The sequence below is a fragment of the Protopterus annectens genome, chromosome 9.part0 (genome assembly GCF_019279795.1).
Source record: "Protopterus annectens isolate FY-2018-M chromosome 9.part0, PAN1.0, whole genome shotgun sequence".
Lineage (NCBI taxonomy): Eukaryota > Metazoa > Chordata > Ceratodontiformes > Protopteridae > Protopterus > Protopterus annectens.
The window spans coordinates 869,453,391-869,470,764 of record NC_056743.1 but is presented as its reverse complement, the minus strand read 5'-3'; the positions used below and the strand labels follow the sequence as shown (position 1 = coordinate 869,470,764).

Sequence of the window (17,374 nt, the reverse complement as noted above, 5' to 3'; positions counted from 1 at the left end):
GGTTCTCACACAGTGAGTTAAACATCCTTTCATGGTTGCTATAAAATGTTTTTTTGTAACATGGAATCAAGAAAGCTAATTAGAAGAAAGTCATATGAGGAGGGAGGTTAGCATAATGATTAAGGTGTTTACCTTACAGACACAAACTGCAGGATTTGATACTCACATGGGGTAATTAGCTACCCTAGTACTAATCTATGAACCTATGCCCTTCTCTTCACTGTTGCAGTATTCTTCACCTAAGGAATCTCCTGCCAAGGCTAGCCCAACATCCAGCCAGTATACCAAAGCCTTCAACTCTTATAGGAGAGGTGACGTACGGATGCAGATATGCAGAAATGAAAAAAAACCCAGAGGAACAGAATACCCTTAGGGACAAACAGGAACATATGCATCCACGAGGACAAATAAACAACCGAGAAAGAGAGAAGGCCCTCGGCAACTGGGCAACCAGAACACAGGGCAGCAGTCAGGAAAGGGGGGGGGGGGGAGTACTGAATACTGTAACTGTGAAGACAAGGACATCTACTGTATGGTAAGATTTTATACAACTGTACTATATCTTTCCATATCACTGTTTCAGTTTTCTTCACATAAGGGAGATTACAAGAGCTCAATTGGATGCCTGAGAGGAGGAAGGCAGAAAAGAGCCATCCATAAACCTATGCAGGATAGCCCTGGCAAAGCCTGCTCTGACTCTAGAAACAACATCAAATTTGTAATGTTTAGTGAAAGTATGAATGAAGAACCAAGTAGTAGTCTCAAGGATAGAACTGGTATGAAAACCTTTGAAAAAGGTACCAGAGGAGGCAACTACCCCGGCAGAATTTACTTTTATAGATGAAAAAAAGACATTTGCTATGAAAACAATAACAAAAGGAAATAGCCTTAGAAATCCAGGAAGAGATTGTTTGCTTAGAAATTAGCTAAAACCCAAGTCATGGGATTAAAAGAAACAAAATGCTGCTCAGATTTGTGAAAGACTTTAGTCTTATCTAAATAATATCGGAGTTGTCTATGCAGACTGTGGAGAAGGAAAAAGGGAAGACAGACTAATGGACTGATTAAGGGAGAACGGATTGACCACCTTGGACATAAAAAGAAGGATTAATATGAAGAGATACCCTGTCTCTATGGAAAAGTAAAAAAGGAGGAATAGCCATGACAGTCTGAAGATCAGGCACCATTCTCTTGGTTGAAGTAAAAGCTAAGAGCAGAACAGTCTTCAAAGTACAATGTTACAAGGAAGCTAAGAAAGCAGGCTCAAAAGGAGCCTGGGTCAATTTTTCAAGTATAACACTGATGTCCCAAGAAGGCGGAATAGGCTTCCTAGAAGGCCTGCTAAATCTAGAAACCAGAGGAAGATTCAAGGGCAGACAAGCAGAAACTGTTGACAGGTCAGCTTTCACTGAAGAATATGCCAACCCAGCATTAAACAGATCACAAAAATAACAGAGAAACAGAAAAACCTCCACTGATTAAAGGACCCTGATGGCGAGGAAGGCACCAGAGAGAAAATATTTTCCATTTGGACGTACATGATTTCCTAGTAGTGGGTTTCCAGGTTTCCTGCATCACCCAAAGCATGTCCTCAGAAAAAAGCTGCCTAAAAGGGATCAAAACCTTTTCCTTCACAGTATCATTTGAGCAGTGGACAAGTCAGGATGGATAAGAGACCACTTGTGTTCTGCAAGAAGATCCACCTGGTGAGGAAACTTGTGGTGACTGCACTGAACCAAGTGAGATAGAAGGGGAAACCAATGCTCTCTAGGCCAGAAGGGAGTCGCTACCAATATTATGGGAAAGCCCTGCCTCATCTTGTGCAGAACATATGGTAACAGCGGAAGCGGGAGAAGGGATACAGAAATATCCCCCTTCAAGAAAAAGACAGGGCACCCACTTTCCATGCCAGAAGACATGAGACTCTGGAACAGAACAGAGGAAGATGTCTGCTCACAGGGGAGGCAAAAAAAGATCTATCTAAGGAATACCCCACCAATGGACAATATCCAGGAGCATATCTCTATAAAGCATCCATTCTACATAGATTGTGCTCTGAGGGAATGTAAACTGCCTGAAGAGTCACTTGATACTGGATAGCTGGATCCCAGGCCACAAGAGCTGGTCTGCAAAGAAGGCAGAACCTTGTGCCCCCCTGCTTGTTGACATACACATAACTGTAGTATTATTTATAAAAACCTTGAGGGGCCCAGGATGAAAGGGGGAATGAAAGGCTTGCGGAGCCAGAAGTAGAGCCCTCATATCGTTTATGTTGATGTGATCAGACCTCTGATGAGGAGGCCGTAGACTCTGAACCTTTAGGGGGCCACACCCCCTGTCTGAGGCATCTGTAAAGAGCTCATGTGTGGGAACTGGACCTTGAAAAGGAAGTCCCATGTTAAGATAAAGTCGAGGAATCCACCACTGAAGCTCAAGCTTGAGACAGCGAATGAAAAGTAGCTGGAACTACAGGGGGTGTCAGTGTTGAAGCCACATTGATCTGAGGTACCACTGAAGTTTCCTCATATGGATCCTGGCAAAAGATAGCATGTGAGTAGTGGAAGCCATGAATCCCAAGACCCTGAGAAATTCCCTGGCTGTGACAGATGCCAGAGGAAGAAGGGACTGGAAAAAGTTTATTACAGGCAGAGCCTAGCGAACAGGCAGAGATGCCAACATGGGAACTGTATGAAGTCTGCAGCTAAGCAAATTATGATCCTGGGAAAGCAGCAGGACTGATTTCTGGAGGTTTATAGTGAACCCAAACTGAGTAACAGGAAAGTAATAAACTTGAGTTTCTAAAGCCAACTGCTGGGGGAAGGTGTTTGAATAAGCAAATCGTCTAGACAGGGAAAAATCTGAATACCTCAAATCCTGCAAAAATGCAACGACATGAGTGAGGCATTTGGTGAATATCCTTGGGGCAAGAGAGAGGCCAAAGGGCAAAGCAGACAACTGAAAATGCAAGGAAGAGACACAGAAACATACAAATTCCCTGAAAAAAGGATGGATGGGGATGTGAAGGTACGCATCATTAGATCAAGAGATACCAGAAAGGCCTATGGAAGAAGAAGAGGAAACAAAGTTTGAAGGGATAACATATAAATGGAAGGAATCTTGAGAAAACAGTTGGGCAGGGAAAGCACCAGCATTGGTCTCCATGTACCCTCTTTTCGTGGGACCAAAAATATCCTGGAATAAAATCCTTTCCCCACCTGGGTGGGAGGCATGGCTTGAATGGTGCCCCGAGCCAAAAGAGAGCAAAGGACCTCTGGGAAATGACAGAGATGTTCCAGATGAGGTTAAGGAATGCCTGAAAAGGGAGGAGGGCACTTTCAAACCATGAAATATCCCTGACAGATAATGGACAGAATCCAAGAGTCTGAAGTGATTCAAAGTCAATTTGTAAGAGACAAGGGCACCCAGCTGAGGGAAGAAGCATGCAAATTGTCAAATAGAACCAAGCCTGTCCTGAAAAGGCGGCTTTTGGGAGGCAAGAGTCTGAGTAGAATTAGCAGGTGGCACACACCTAGAAACCTTCTTGTCCTTGGAAGGAGGGCAAGACTGTCTACAAAAGCAGACTTGGAGGGATAGTGCCTTTAAAATTTAGAAAGGGAGAAACAAAAATATGTTTCAATTCCTGCAAGGCTTTGCTCTTGTCTTGGAGGGACTTGAAAAGGTCAGCAGCAGCAGCAGATCTAAAAGATCCAAAGGAACATCCAAACGTTTGGTCTTAATGTCATCAGGCTTGCTTGAAGATGAAGCCAAAATAACACCTCACAACTGAACCAAAGGCAGCAGCCCTGGAAGAGGCATCAGCTGCATCATAGCTGCACTAAACTGAAAGGCAGTCAACTTGTAAAGTACAGCCCAGCAGGGAAAGGGCTAAAGCCTTCCCCTCAGAGTCAAGAAGGTCAGAAACCACATTAGAAACCTGATAAAGGACAGCCAAAACATGCCTGGTCACACAAGTCTGGTAGTTCATGGCCCTAAATGACAAGATGGCAGCAGTGCATACTTTCTTGCTCAACCTTTCCATGGCCCTACTGTCTAAGTCAACAGCTTGGTGGATGGCAACAACTTGGATGATTTGTCAGAAGAGACTGACTATGGAAAGTTCATCAGAAGGACATTTGTAAAGAAATTTGTACTCCTCAGGCACTTTATAGAACCTATATGGCTTCATAGATGCAGACGGCTGAGAGTCAGAGGCTACAGAAGCTGCCAGAAAGTATCCACAATGGCAGCCAGAACAGGAGGAACAGCAGATGGATTGTGAAACTCCATCTGTAGGAGTTCACAATGCCTCTTTTGAATTTCAGGAACTTGAGAAGAATCCCACTTAAAATAGTCTATGGGCAATGCTATCCCCCTAGTCCATCACTGCTAACTGGAAAGAAGATATGACCTTGTACCTCCTGGATTGTTCAGGTACCACATAACGGTGGTGTCATATCCAGCCAATAAAAGTGGACTTGGAGACCATAAGCAGTGAAGAACTTTTAAGATCTTAATCATTGCTAACAACTGTTTGACATTTGAGTGCGTTGTAGCATCCAAAGGATCCCATTCGCCTTGCAGCTCAACTCCCCTGGACATTGCTACCCATGTAAAATCTGACAAGTCCATCTGGACTGACTGAATTGGGGTTAGAAAGACGAAGAGCAAGTCTGGACTGACAGACAGCTGATCCCTTTGCCATTGTAACTCTCATTTCACATAACCCAGCACTGGTACCGAGAACTTCAATGGAGGCCAGTGCTGGGTCCAACAATTTTAAGTACCACTGAATATCTCAAGTCAAATCTGTCCAGTGGTGTCATGAGGATCACTGATGTCACAAGACCTAGAATTGTAAGAAACTCCCTTGCGAAGGCAGCTTCTTGAAAACAGAAATCACTGATAATATTCTGAACTGTCAAGGACTATGTCTTCTGGCACAAAGGCCATCATTTTTCTGTGTTCATTACACATCCCAGGAAGACTATTTTTTGTGAGGATATGAGATCGGACATTTATTTGTAGGTTCATCTTGAAGTTGGAAGCAAGTGACATGTGATGATATTCATACTGCAGATATAAAATCACCATGAAACAGTGGTCCGGAAGAAGAGGCAGGATCGTCTGCAGGGTGACTATTTTGAATTTCAGTATTTTCAGAAAGGTATTTTGGTTCACAAAATCTAACACTAGTTTCTATGACTGCTCCTTTTTGGCCACCAAAATTATTCTGGTATATATTCTGCTGTAAAATTGTTTTCCTTTTAGTATGCAGGAACTGGTTCTATACCCCCTGCTTGCAATGTGTCTGTGAGTACTGGTGAAAACTGACTTGTCTGGACTACCGGGTGCAGTGGGATTTCCCTGAAGGGAGGAGGATTTTCTATCCACTGCCAAGAGTATCCTCACTGAATTATTATAAGTACACCCTTGTTTGAGAATATCTTTGGCCTTGGGGGAAGGGGAAGGGGGAGGAGGGACAGGATAAAAAGACAAGATGCCTTGAGTCTTGGCACAGTCATTCTTTAGCAGGGGGAAAAATCTTTTTGGAAGAGGAATCCTTTTTATTTGGTTTGGAAGCATTAACCTCCTGCATTTCTTCTTGCCCCCCCCCCCCCCAACCCTTGCTTGGCTCCTTTGAAGTTGGGCACCTTGTTAGAGGAGAACCTGGAAATATGAAATATTCTAGATATGACATACATCAATTTACCTCTTATCATCCTATTGTTTGAAAATCTGAGTAGCACCAGAAAACTGAGTCACATTATAAATACTCATTCATATAACACTTTGGTTCAGCAGACAAAAGATACAACAAAGACATCTAAACTGTAAGTGCACTGCAATATAAATTTCCACATGAAGCCCAGATAATTAAACATTCTAAAGACTTAGTCAACCCCCCCCCCCCCCCACAGCTGGGTCAGCTGACAAAGGAGCAAAGAGAACTGCAAGATGAGAATTCAGTTTGTATTTCCTCACAGCCTTTTAAAGAATTTGTTCACTATCTGAAGAGGTTTTACAAGCAGTTTTATAAACATCTTCTAAGGCAGGTAACAGAGAGGAACTGTCAAAACATTTGGGATCTCATCCTCAATCATAAACTCTGCCAATCTCTGCTGTAGCTCTAGACTGCTTGCAGTCAAAGACAGCTCTAAGCTTAACTAGCATTTATGGAAAGCTGAACACTTGCTTGGGTTTTTTAACCTATTCACTTCCAAAGAATCAGACTTTTGCATATTCAGGTTAAATTTAAGATCATCCACTGTCATCCCCATAATTTGTTACGTGAAGTGACTTCAATGGCTGTATTTTTAAGAGGGAGAATTTTTTAATTTTGTTTTTTTTTTTTTTTATGACAGAGTTTGGGGGTAAAATTAGCAGTTTTTTTCAGGGTTAAGCATGAGCTGTGAGTTACAAATCCATGTTTCAGTGGCTGTTACAAGTTTCCTGAGTATTTATTAGGAAATGTGCCAGGTTAACAGATGTGTATATGAGGGAGTCATCTGCATACTGTATTAGGGAGGCCAGTTGTGTGGACGTGTAGAGATCGTTAGTGAGAATGCTAAAGTGAAGGGGACCAAGGAATTAATTATATGTTTACGTTTCTATAGAATCAAATACAATGTTGATTTTTTCTTTGTTTTTGAAATATGTATAAACACAAGATTTATTTCTAGTTTCTTTACATAAGCACAGCGCTTATCTGCTGATTTTTGTAAATTTCAATCAATAAATATTTGTTGCTACTAAGAAGTTAAGCTACTTTTAATCGCATCAAGATCTGTTTTGATATGAAGAATGCGAAGCTGTTTTTATTTGCAAAAGTGAAGAAATTTTGATCGCAGTAAGATTTTTTACTATGTATTACTACTGTTTAGACTTTAGAGTTTAATTTACAAATATCTCTTACTACTGCTGCTTGGTGTTTTAGCTTACCTCAAACAGCTCATATTTTTTCAAAGATGGTAAACTAAGAAAATATCCTGTAGAGAAAAAAAGAGTAATCAAAAATACCAATAATGGTAAAACAGAATTACTATAACAATAGCAGAGAAAATAGGAAAACCCTAATGAGCAGCGAGAAACTAAGAGGGAGGACAGTAAACTAGATAAATAGAAATTTAAGGGAAAAAACTTTTAAAGTTGAATAACTCTCAAATTATCTGTATTACAGCTAAAGAGTGGAACCTCCGTCTATTTGCAATGGTGGCAAACAAGATCTGATCAATGGGGATAGAATAGGGTATTATGGGTACAGGGATGACCTTGAGAGCTGGATCTGAAATCTGGACTACACGGCTGAGTCAGATCCGAGGGTCAGACCCAAACCCATATGCTGAGAAAGAATGAAAAGGACAACATCAGATCCTTGGACTTTCTCTAATCTGGTGGGACCTCTTAGTTGTTTTCTTTTTTTTCCTTTGAGGAGTTTAACGACCTCTTGTTTAGCAGCCTTCTTCTGATGGTGTAGGACATATGGAAGAGGAGAGGAGGGAGGACAGCTATTGGGGGGGGGGGTATGAAGAGAACAGTTTAGTATCTGGATAGTCCCCTGATTCATATTTTTCTCTCTCTCTTCTCTCTGTATTTGTGTGTGTGTGTGTGTGTGTGTGTGCGTGTGTGTGTGTGTGTGTGTATATATGTATATATATATATATATATATATATATATATATATATATATATATATATATATACACACACACACACTACATCATACAATTTCCGTGCAATCCTCATCCACGGTTCACCTTACCTACAACTGCTGACCTGATATTCAAACTCCACCAATCTTAACATTTCCATCTTAAACTACTAAACAGGTGCAACCAAAAACCAGGGGTCGGCTACATAATCCAAACTAAAAATCATACTAAAAATATTTCTGACTGTATTCCTGATGTCTTAGTATTGGCTTGTTATTGTCCATTATTGCTTCCTCAATTCTTCCTACATTTAGCTTCTCCATGGTTGTTCGATTTTTTTGGGCATTTTGATCTCACCTTCGTCTCTCACCCTATGTTGTGTCCCCCTTGTTTTAACCATTTCTCATTTTACCTACTGTCCTTGCTGTCCTACTACTGATTCCTAGTGCATTTATTTTTTATCATGCAACTTACCTATCACATAAGGCATGGATTTTTCCACTTCTTTAATAGTATTCATTAACAGTATCACCTCTCCTAGTTTTTGGCTCCTGATTGTTTTTCCATTTTTTGATTTTGCTTTTTTCCTTGACTATAAATGGCGAGGAGAAGGTTTGTCTAGGTATCTCGTGATGACTATTGCATTCCATTCTGTTAAATCTTGTTAGTCTCTGATTGTATTTTGATGAGAACAAGTAGGAATCATTTGAGTTGGTTTCTTCACTAAGCTGAAAAAAAATACTAATTTTGGTCTTTTTATTCAAGTTTCTTTCGACTGCTGTTTCTGTTTTACCCAGATAAGCTGCAGACCACTTTAAGAACTCTCGGATTGAATGTTATTTTATTCTTTCCTTGGTTATGCTGTTATTTTTCCATGCATTGTCCAAATGGGGAAGGTGTGAACCAGTCACAGTGATCAGAGCTAGTAATATCAATTTTCTGTATTTTGAGTTAGGTGAATTACATTGGTGACTTGTAATGTAAAACTGAGTGTACTAGACTGTGGTGGTGATGCTGTGGTAGCGTTGTCGCCTCACAGTAAGAAGTTGTCCTGTTCGATTCTCAGCTAAAGCATCTTCTGTGTGGAGACATGCATGAATGGGCGTACCTTCATTGACAGTTGTGCGTCAGAGCTGGCAACTCGGCACGTAAAAATCTACTGCCAATCATTAGCGGACTGGAGTTCCACTGTGGCAACCCCTAACAGGGAAAAAACGAAAGATACAACAACAACAACAACATTGACTATAAATAGCAGAATTATTAAAGCTTTAATGTATTACTATACCTGTAGATGTTTTACTCAACTCAAGTAAAAGTTCATTTCCTGCAGATGCCAGTCACACCCTAATAATATCTCAATAACACCTGCAGATCCTTTCAAAACCTCTCTAACTTACTGCACCTTGAAAAATATGCTGCCAGTCCTCTGTCTACTCTTGCTTACATCTGCAACATCCTAAACGTATTTCTGGTAACATTTTATTAAAGCCTGTCTGACATACAAAAATATTTATGCATTCATTCCCATCCGAATATTCTACATTTTCTTAGCACTGGGAAGTCCAAGAAAGAAGAGAGTTTGGATTTTGAATGCAGAATACTATAATCAGAGTTGCAGAAAACATCCTAAGAACTAAATCGGCATGGGAATTGAGAAAGGAGATATTGCCAGTAGGGATGACTGAAAGTAGGGGTACCAAAAATAGGCAAGAGGGGGCTGGAATTTACTGGTGAAAGCTAGCAAAGGAACTAAGGTGCTGGGAGCAAATAACCAGAGAGGGAAAGGTAATAGAGTGGGATGAGATCAAGAATTACTCTGGACTGCAGGTTAGAGAATGCCTTCCCTACTAGGGATTGATATCAGAGTATAGGCAAAGAGAAAGGAATAGGTAAGTCCTAAGTGAAAGACCTGCTCTGGTAGAATTTTTAATTGAATCCAGAACAGAAGCTGCTGTTAAAAAAGTGATTAGAAGGACATATAAAATACAGCATGATAACTATAAGAATCAATTGGGGGGGGGTTTAGAAAAATTTGCGGAGAGAAACTGAAAAAGCAATTTAAAAGGGAACAATGGAAGGAGATAAGTTTAGCTTCCAAGTATGCAACAAAGTCCAGAAGAGGTTTAGGAATTTTGCTTTGAAGTGTTTGCATAGCTTTTTTATACTCCAATCAGACATGAAAAAAATCCACTTCAGGTAGAGAGAAGGAAAAGAGATAACTGAGAAAAATACAGCTGTGTAAATTCTTAGCATTACAGTAGATATCTTCCTCTTCACTGTTGTGCTATTCATAACCTAAGAGATCTCCTACCTAGGATAACCCAACATCCAGCCAGTATACCAAAACATTTAGTACTTACATGAATTGTATGTCACACGTACACTACCCACACAAGGCATAGGGCATAGAGTTGATGGACAGATGCACACACAGAACTGGAAAAGCCTCAGGAGGAACAGAATGTTCCTAGGGACAAGGGAAAACATGTACATCCAGAAGGAGAAAACGGAGAAGAGCCCTTTGGCCAAGAGGGCAAGAAAGAAAGTACAGTTTTGTACCTACCATAAATGTAGATGTTCGAGTGTATACACTGCTACAGTCATTACACTTGGGTTATCCTGCCATCAGGTGGTTCCCCAGTTGGCCTGAGTTCCAAAGTGTTGGTCCGGCGTCGGTTGTTGCCGCCTACTCCTCTTCACTGTTGTGCCAGCGTCAGTGTGACAGCGGTATACAAGATGCAGCCGACGCCATTTTCTACAGTTTTTCTTGCCCCAGATGTCAGGTGCCCCCAAATAGGTAGGCAATTCTAATTGCTAATAAAACATACATAAGAAAAGCAAACAACAACTTTCAGCTACCAGCAAATACTCCCCATAAGTAGTAAAGGATAGAAGACATAGGTACGTACCAGCAAGTAAGAGGGGAAGGAGGGAGGGTAACCTGGACTGCAGCAGTGTATACACTCGAACATCTACATTTATGGTAGGTACAAAACTGTACTATGCTCATCGTGTTACACTGCTGCAGTCATTACACTTGGGTAGAATCCCAAAGCTGAGGTACGGTGGCTGGTTCTATAAGGCATTAGGGGTGGCTTTGAGGCCCTGCAGCACTGCAGTGGTGAAGCCAGCTCTGGATTTAGAGTATAGAGGCAGATGGTAATGCTTGGTGAAGGTATGTACAGAACTCCAAGTTGCTGCTTTCAAAATATCCTTGGTAGGTACTCCTCTGATGTAGGCAGTTGAAGTGGCTGTTGCCCCGGTGGAGTGAGATCTAACGCTGCTAGGTACAGGTTTCCCATGGTGTGTACAGCAGAAACGTATACAATGTCCTATCCATTTTGAAATAGTCTGTTTTGAAATGGCTTTTCCCTGTGCTCCTGCAGCACATGCTACCAATAATTTTCTGAAAGCTTTGGTTTTGTCCAAGTAGAAGCGTAACTGCCTGTGAATGTCCAAAGAATGCAGTAGTCTCTCCCCTTTATTCTGTGGTTTTGGATAAAATGTTGGCAAGTGAACAGTTTGGTTTAGAGCCACACTGGGTACCACCTTTGGCATAAACGTAGGGTTAGTTCTTAAAGACACCCTGTCCTAGTGCAAAATGAGGAAAGGTTCCACTGCCATTAGTGCCTGTAATTCTGAAACTCTTCGTGCTGATGTTATTGCCAGGAGCAGAGCAGTTTTCCAAGAGATATATTTTAATTCTGCTGTGTTAGCTGGCTCAAAAGGAGGTAAAGTTAATTTTTCCAAAACAAAGTTGAGGTCCCAAGTTGGAGTAGGTGCTCTACAGGGCGGTCTTATGTTTTTAGCCCCTCTGAGGTACTGTCTTAGCAAAGGATTAGAGAAAATTGGTGGATCCGTGTTGTAATGAGCAGAGATGGCAGAGGCGTGGATCTTGATGGATGAGAAGGAGAGGCCTTTGTCCAGCATCTCAGTTAAATATTGTAGTATCTGAGGAATGTTTGGGACAAGAGGGTCAAGGCTGTGAGCTTGGTTCCAGGCACAGAATCTCTTCCATTTATCCGAATAGGCTTTCCTGGTACTAGGCCTTCTAGCCTCCAGAATGACATCCATAACAGCTTTGGAGAGAGGCATTGCTTGCTTGCCTAAGGAATCTTCCATGCAGTTAGGTTTAAGGTCATTAGCTGGCTGTGTAGTATCTGATTGTTGTGCTGAGTCAGCAGATGTGGGATTTGAGGCAAAATCCAGGGTGGTACCTGTGCTGGCATGGCCAGTCTGGTGCAATCAGGATCATCTTTGGCTCTTCTTGCCTGACTTTTAGGAGTACCTTTGGCAGGAGAGGTAGTGGTGGGAAAGCGTATACTTGTAGGTTTTTCCAGCTGAATGAGAGGGCATCCACTTTCCATGCTTGTGGATGGTAACTCCTTGTGCAGAATTTCTGTAGCTGGCAGTTCATTGGGGATGCAAACAGATCTATGTCCGGGCTCCACCATTTCTGTGTTATCATTCTGAATATTTGTGGATTCAATTCCCATTTGTGGGGATCCATGATGTTTCTGCTTACGTCGTCTGCCAGTGTGATTTTCTCTCCTGGCAGGAATTGTGCTTGCAGATGAACTTGATAGTTTAGAGCTGTGTTCCACAAGGTCATGGCTTGTCTGCAGAGGGGGTAGGAGTGAGTGCCCCCTTGCATGTTTATGTGCCACAACTGTGGTGTTGTCTGTCTTTAGTAGTAGTTGTCCTGGATGTGGCAGGTCCTTGAAAGCTATAAGGGCATTTTGTACAGCTAGCATCTCTTTTTGATTGATGTGAAGATGCATTTGTTCTCCGGGCCACTTGCCCTGAATACATTTGCTTGCCATGTGTGCTCCCCAGGCATAATCCGATGCATCTGTTGTCAGTGTTTGCCTGGCTGTGGGTTGAATAAAAGGCTGTTGCTTGTTGAGGTGACAAGCTTGACCCCACCATTGAAACTCCTGCTGAAGGCAAGAATTAGTGGTATAACTGTTTCCAAACTTTGAAAGTGTTGAGACCATACATTCTTTAGGTACCACTGTAGTTTCCTCATATGCAGTCTGACATATGGAATTAGTAGTATGCAAGATGCCATGTAACCCAAGGCCTGCAGAATTTTTCTTGCAGGGAGTTGGGCCTTTGTTGCCATCAATTGAAAGTATTGAGTCAGTTGTCCTTGCCTGTCTGGCATGAGATAAGCCATCTGGGCCGTTGTGTTCAAGCTGGCACCCAGGAATATTATCTCTTGTGAGGGCACTAGTTTTGATTTCTTTTCGTTTACTGTGTACCCCAAGCAACTTAACTTTTTTACAAATGCCAAATGCTTTAAAAGAATGTCCTTGCTCTCTGCTTGAATCAGGCAGTCGTCCAGGTACGGATACATTTGAATTCCTTTCTGTCTGCAAAATGCAATTACTGGTGCCAGGCACTTTGTGAAGACCCTGGGCGCAGTAGATAAGTCAAGGGGCAGTGCAGAGAATTGGTAGTGCATTGAACCAGCTATGAATCTGAGGTATCTTCTGCAGTTTTGTCTGATAGGGACATGCAGGTATGCCTCCTTGAGGTCCAAGGTCACGAGCCAAGCTTTCTTGCCCAGCATGGGAAGAAGCTGCTGTAGTGTCAACATTTTGAATTTCGGAACATCCAGGTAAGTGTTTAGAGATGAAAGATCCAGAATGGGCCTCCAGGCTTTGTCCTTTCTGGGAACCAGAAAGAGTCTTGAGTAAAATCCTTGTCCTTGCTCCTGTGGTGGTACCTTTTGAATAGCTCTCATATCCATGAGTGCTGTAATTTGTTTTTGAGCCTCTGCACATTGATTTGGTGGCAGATTTGGCATTCCTTTTAACCTTGGCAGAGTGTGAAAGTGGAACCTGTAACCTTGAGATACAATGTTGAGAACCCATTTGTCTTTGGTGATCATATGCCAATTGTGATAGAAAAGTGCCAGTTTTCCTCCCAAGGGGACTGCCACGAGAGAGTTGTTTGGCAGCTGTAGTGGGAAGTCATTGGGGCTGCTTTTTATAAGGTTGCGGCCTGTCTTCCCCTTCTTTCTGGCCTGATGCAACCCATTGTCGAGGCCTGTAAGGACCTTGTGGTTGACCTCTACCTCTTGGACGTCTATATCTGCCCCTTTGAGGTCTGTCTGTAACTGGAAAGGACCAATTCTTAGTTGGCCAATTTCTGCTAAATCTAGGAGGCTGAACCTGTAAGAAATCCTTCACCGTTTGCATAGATTTTGTCTTATCCTCCATTTTCTTTAATACCTCTTCTGCCTTAACTCCAAATAACACATCCTGCTGCAAAGGTGCATCCAATAATTTTGCTTTAACATGATCTGGTAACGTATGTTCTTTTAACCAAGCATGTCTTCTAATGACAGAGCCTGTAACTGCTGCTCTACAGGAGGCCTCTAAAGAATCAAAACCACATTGCAAAGTATGTTTTCCCACTTGTTCAGCTGCATGCAATAAATCCTGCATTTCTTTAAAATTAGGAGGATCTGAATCTGGAAGCATTTTTTGTTTCAACTGAGACAGTAAAAATTGCTGATATTTTAGCATGTGAAACTGGCAATTTAAGGCTCTCATTGCTAAAGTTGCAGACGTATATACTTTCTTTCCCCATCTGTCTAATGCTCTGGAATCTCTGTCAGAGGGAACTGGATTCTTGGCTGATGAGACCTTAACCACTTTGGGTCCCTGAGAAATAGTTTCAGGGTCAGCAACAGGGCTTTTATACAGAAATTTGTGTGAGTCAGGGACTCTGTAGTATCTGTCAAGTTTAACTGGGGCTGGAGGTAAGGAATCAGGATTTAAGCTGGATTCAGTATACACATCATCCACAACATCTAACACTGGCAGAATAGCAAGGGGTCTGTGTTGAGGTAATAAAAAGAAGTCTCTGAGCCTTTTCTTGGATTCTGAGTAATCCTGGCCTTCCCAGTGGAAATGCTCCCTCATGGTATGTAAGGTTTCCCCGAAGGAGTAGTCCTCAGGCGGAGAGGCTGATGGAATTGACTCCTCAGCATAAGAATCCTCATAAGGGGGTAAAGAATATCCTAGGTCTGAGGATGAATCTGAAGAGATGGACACCTGGTCGGATGAGTCATAGTCTGCATCCTGTCTAGGCCTTTTATCAGGAGGGGGATGGGACCCCCTGATCAGAGTGATTAGGTCTCCGGCCATTTTGAGCATTTGTTTCTTAGGCATGGAGGCCTGTCCTGGAGAATGCTGTATTTGTTTCTTTATTTTTAAAAGAGGCTTAGACTTAGCAGAGGGTTTAATGCTTAACTAAGTAAGTCTGAAAACACCCTCTGAAGCTACGGGTAGCTCAGCTACTCTGGATCCCTCTGAAGGGTTAGTTTCAGTAGGCTGAATAACTTGTGCATTCGAAGGCCCAGCCATCTCCACGTGGGAGTCAGAGGCGGCCTGTGGTTCTACAGAAGCGGTCGTCAGGGGCTGCAAAGGCACCTCGCTGAACACCGGAGAACCGGCGACTGGCCTAGAAGAGACTTCGTTGTCAGTTCTGGGCCTCGGATGCCTATCCTTGTCTTTGCGCTTTTTATGTATTCCGGTAGTCGGAAGTTCCGACGGCATGGTATAATTGAATTTTCTACCAAAATAATGGGCAAAATCAAACCGACGTTTAATAGTGCGCTTGTTAAACCTAGCACAAAACTGACAACCAGTGACGTCGTGGTCTGGGCCTAGGCATGGGATACAATAGGAATGGAAATCCTTATGAGATGTGTGCTTCCCACAAGAAAAACAGTTATTAACTTTTACTGACATCGGTCTGAGGCAAGAAAAAGTTTCCCCAACGGGGTACTTAGCTTTGTAGAAGACTTCAGTTCTAGATTCGGATGAAAATTTCAGGAGACGGACGACCAGCACTTGAGAACTGCTTTTGCTTCGGGCACCGCGTGGCAAGAAAGACTGAAGAAAATGGCGTCGGCTGCATCTTATATACCCCTGTCACACTGACGTCAGGGAGGAGGCGACAGCAACCGACGCCGGACCAAGACGTTGGAACTCAGGCAGACTGAGGAATCGCCTGATGACAGGATAACCCAAGTGTAATGACTGCAGCAGTGTAACACGGTGAACATCAAGGCTAGAGCAGAGGGGGCATGAGGGAGGGAGTGAATACTGCAACAATGAAGAGAAAAACATCCACTGTTATGGTAAGATTTTACACAACTGTACTATGTCCTTCCATATCACTGTTGCAGTATTCATAACCTAAGGGGAATCAAACGCTCAAAAGGAAGCTTGGGATGAGGATGGCACAGAACAGCCCTCCAAAAACCCATGCAGGATAGCTCTGGCCCTGGAAACAACATCCAACTTGTAATCCTCAGTAAAAGTATAAACAGAGGACCAAGTAGCAGCCTGAAGGATGAACTGGTATCCAGCCCCTGAAAATAAGCACCAGAGGAGGCAACAGCCCTGGTAAAATGAGCCTTTGCTGATGAGGAAGGACATTTTCCATGAAAAGAATAACAAAAAGAAATGGCCTTAGAAATCCAGAAAGAGATGGTTTGCTTAGAAATAGCCAAACTCAAAAACCTGGGATGAAATGAAACAAAAAGCTGCTCAGATTTGCAAATAACTTCAGTTTTGTCCAAATAATATCTGAGCTGTCTGTTCAAATCCAAAGTGTGAACAACCTTCTCACTGGCAAACAGAGAATAAGGGAAAAAGGAGGGAAGATGAATAGATTAAGGGAAACTTATCAACCACCTTGGGCATAAAAAAGAAGTTATGCACTCACCATAATGTTCCATTTGAGTTGTTCAGATCACCTTCATTCTGAATAATGGGTTCGGAGCCGATCCTCGGCTCCGACTCGGCCAACTGCAAAAGCTTGAGGTCTTCAACCAGCTCGAGGCCAACTCCCTATCCCATGATGCACCTTGATTTTAGCTCAGATCTTGTTTGCTGCCAACTGGCTACATATGACTATTAACATGCCACCCTAAGAACTGGATAAGAGACAATACACCATAAATAAAAGACGTCTCAGACCTCAAGTAGACTGGATGGGGGTTGGAGGATGGGATGTAAGAATGAAGGTGAGATGAACAATTCACATAGAACATTATGGTGAGAGCATAACTTCTTTATAAGAAGTTGTTTTATCTCACCATTCATTCTTACTGATGGGTAGCATCCCAAGCACCATCTTTCTCGGGTGGCTCATGGGAGAATGTTCTTCAGAACAGTGGAACCAAATGAAGCCCTGTCCCTGGAGGCCTTGTCTACTTTGTAATGAGTGATGAAGGTATGAGTCCTTGACCAGGTAGCTGCTGCACAAATAGTATCTAATGGTAACTTAGCAGAGAAGGCTGATGAGACAGATACAGCTCTAGTAGAGTGGTCCTTTATTTTTTGTTGTAATGGAGCATTCACTGAACTGTAAGTGAAAAAAATACAATCTGATAACCATCTTGACAAGATGACATTTGTCACTGAAGCACCTTTTTTGATTATGAAAAAGAGACAAAGAGTTGTTCTGTTTTTTCTGAATTGTTTGGTCCTGTCCAAATAAAATTGGACTTGCCTATGAACATCAAGTTTGTGCAGCATGTGTTCCATCTTATTTGTGTATTTAGGGAAAAAACTGGCAATTCAACAGATTGGTTGAGATTTGTCTCTGAACAAACTTTGGGTAAAAATGATAGATGGATTAGTTCTGAGGGAGACTCTGTCATTATGGAAAATCAGATAAGGAGGTTTGATGGCCAA

General features: G+C 42.2%; 1 protein-coding gene across 3 annotated transcripts in view; it reads right to left on the bottom strand.

Moving 5' to 3' along the window:
- Positions 1-17,374, bottom strand: part of B4GALNT1 (beta-1,4-N-acetyl-galactosaminyltransferase 1) — a 2,012,712-nt gene that overhangs the window by 986,035 nt on the left and 1,009,303 nt on the right. The window lies entirely within an intron of this gene.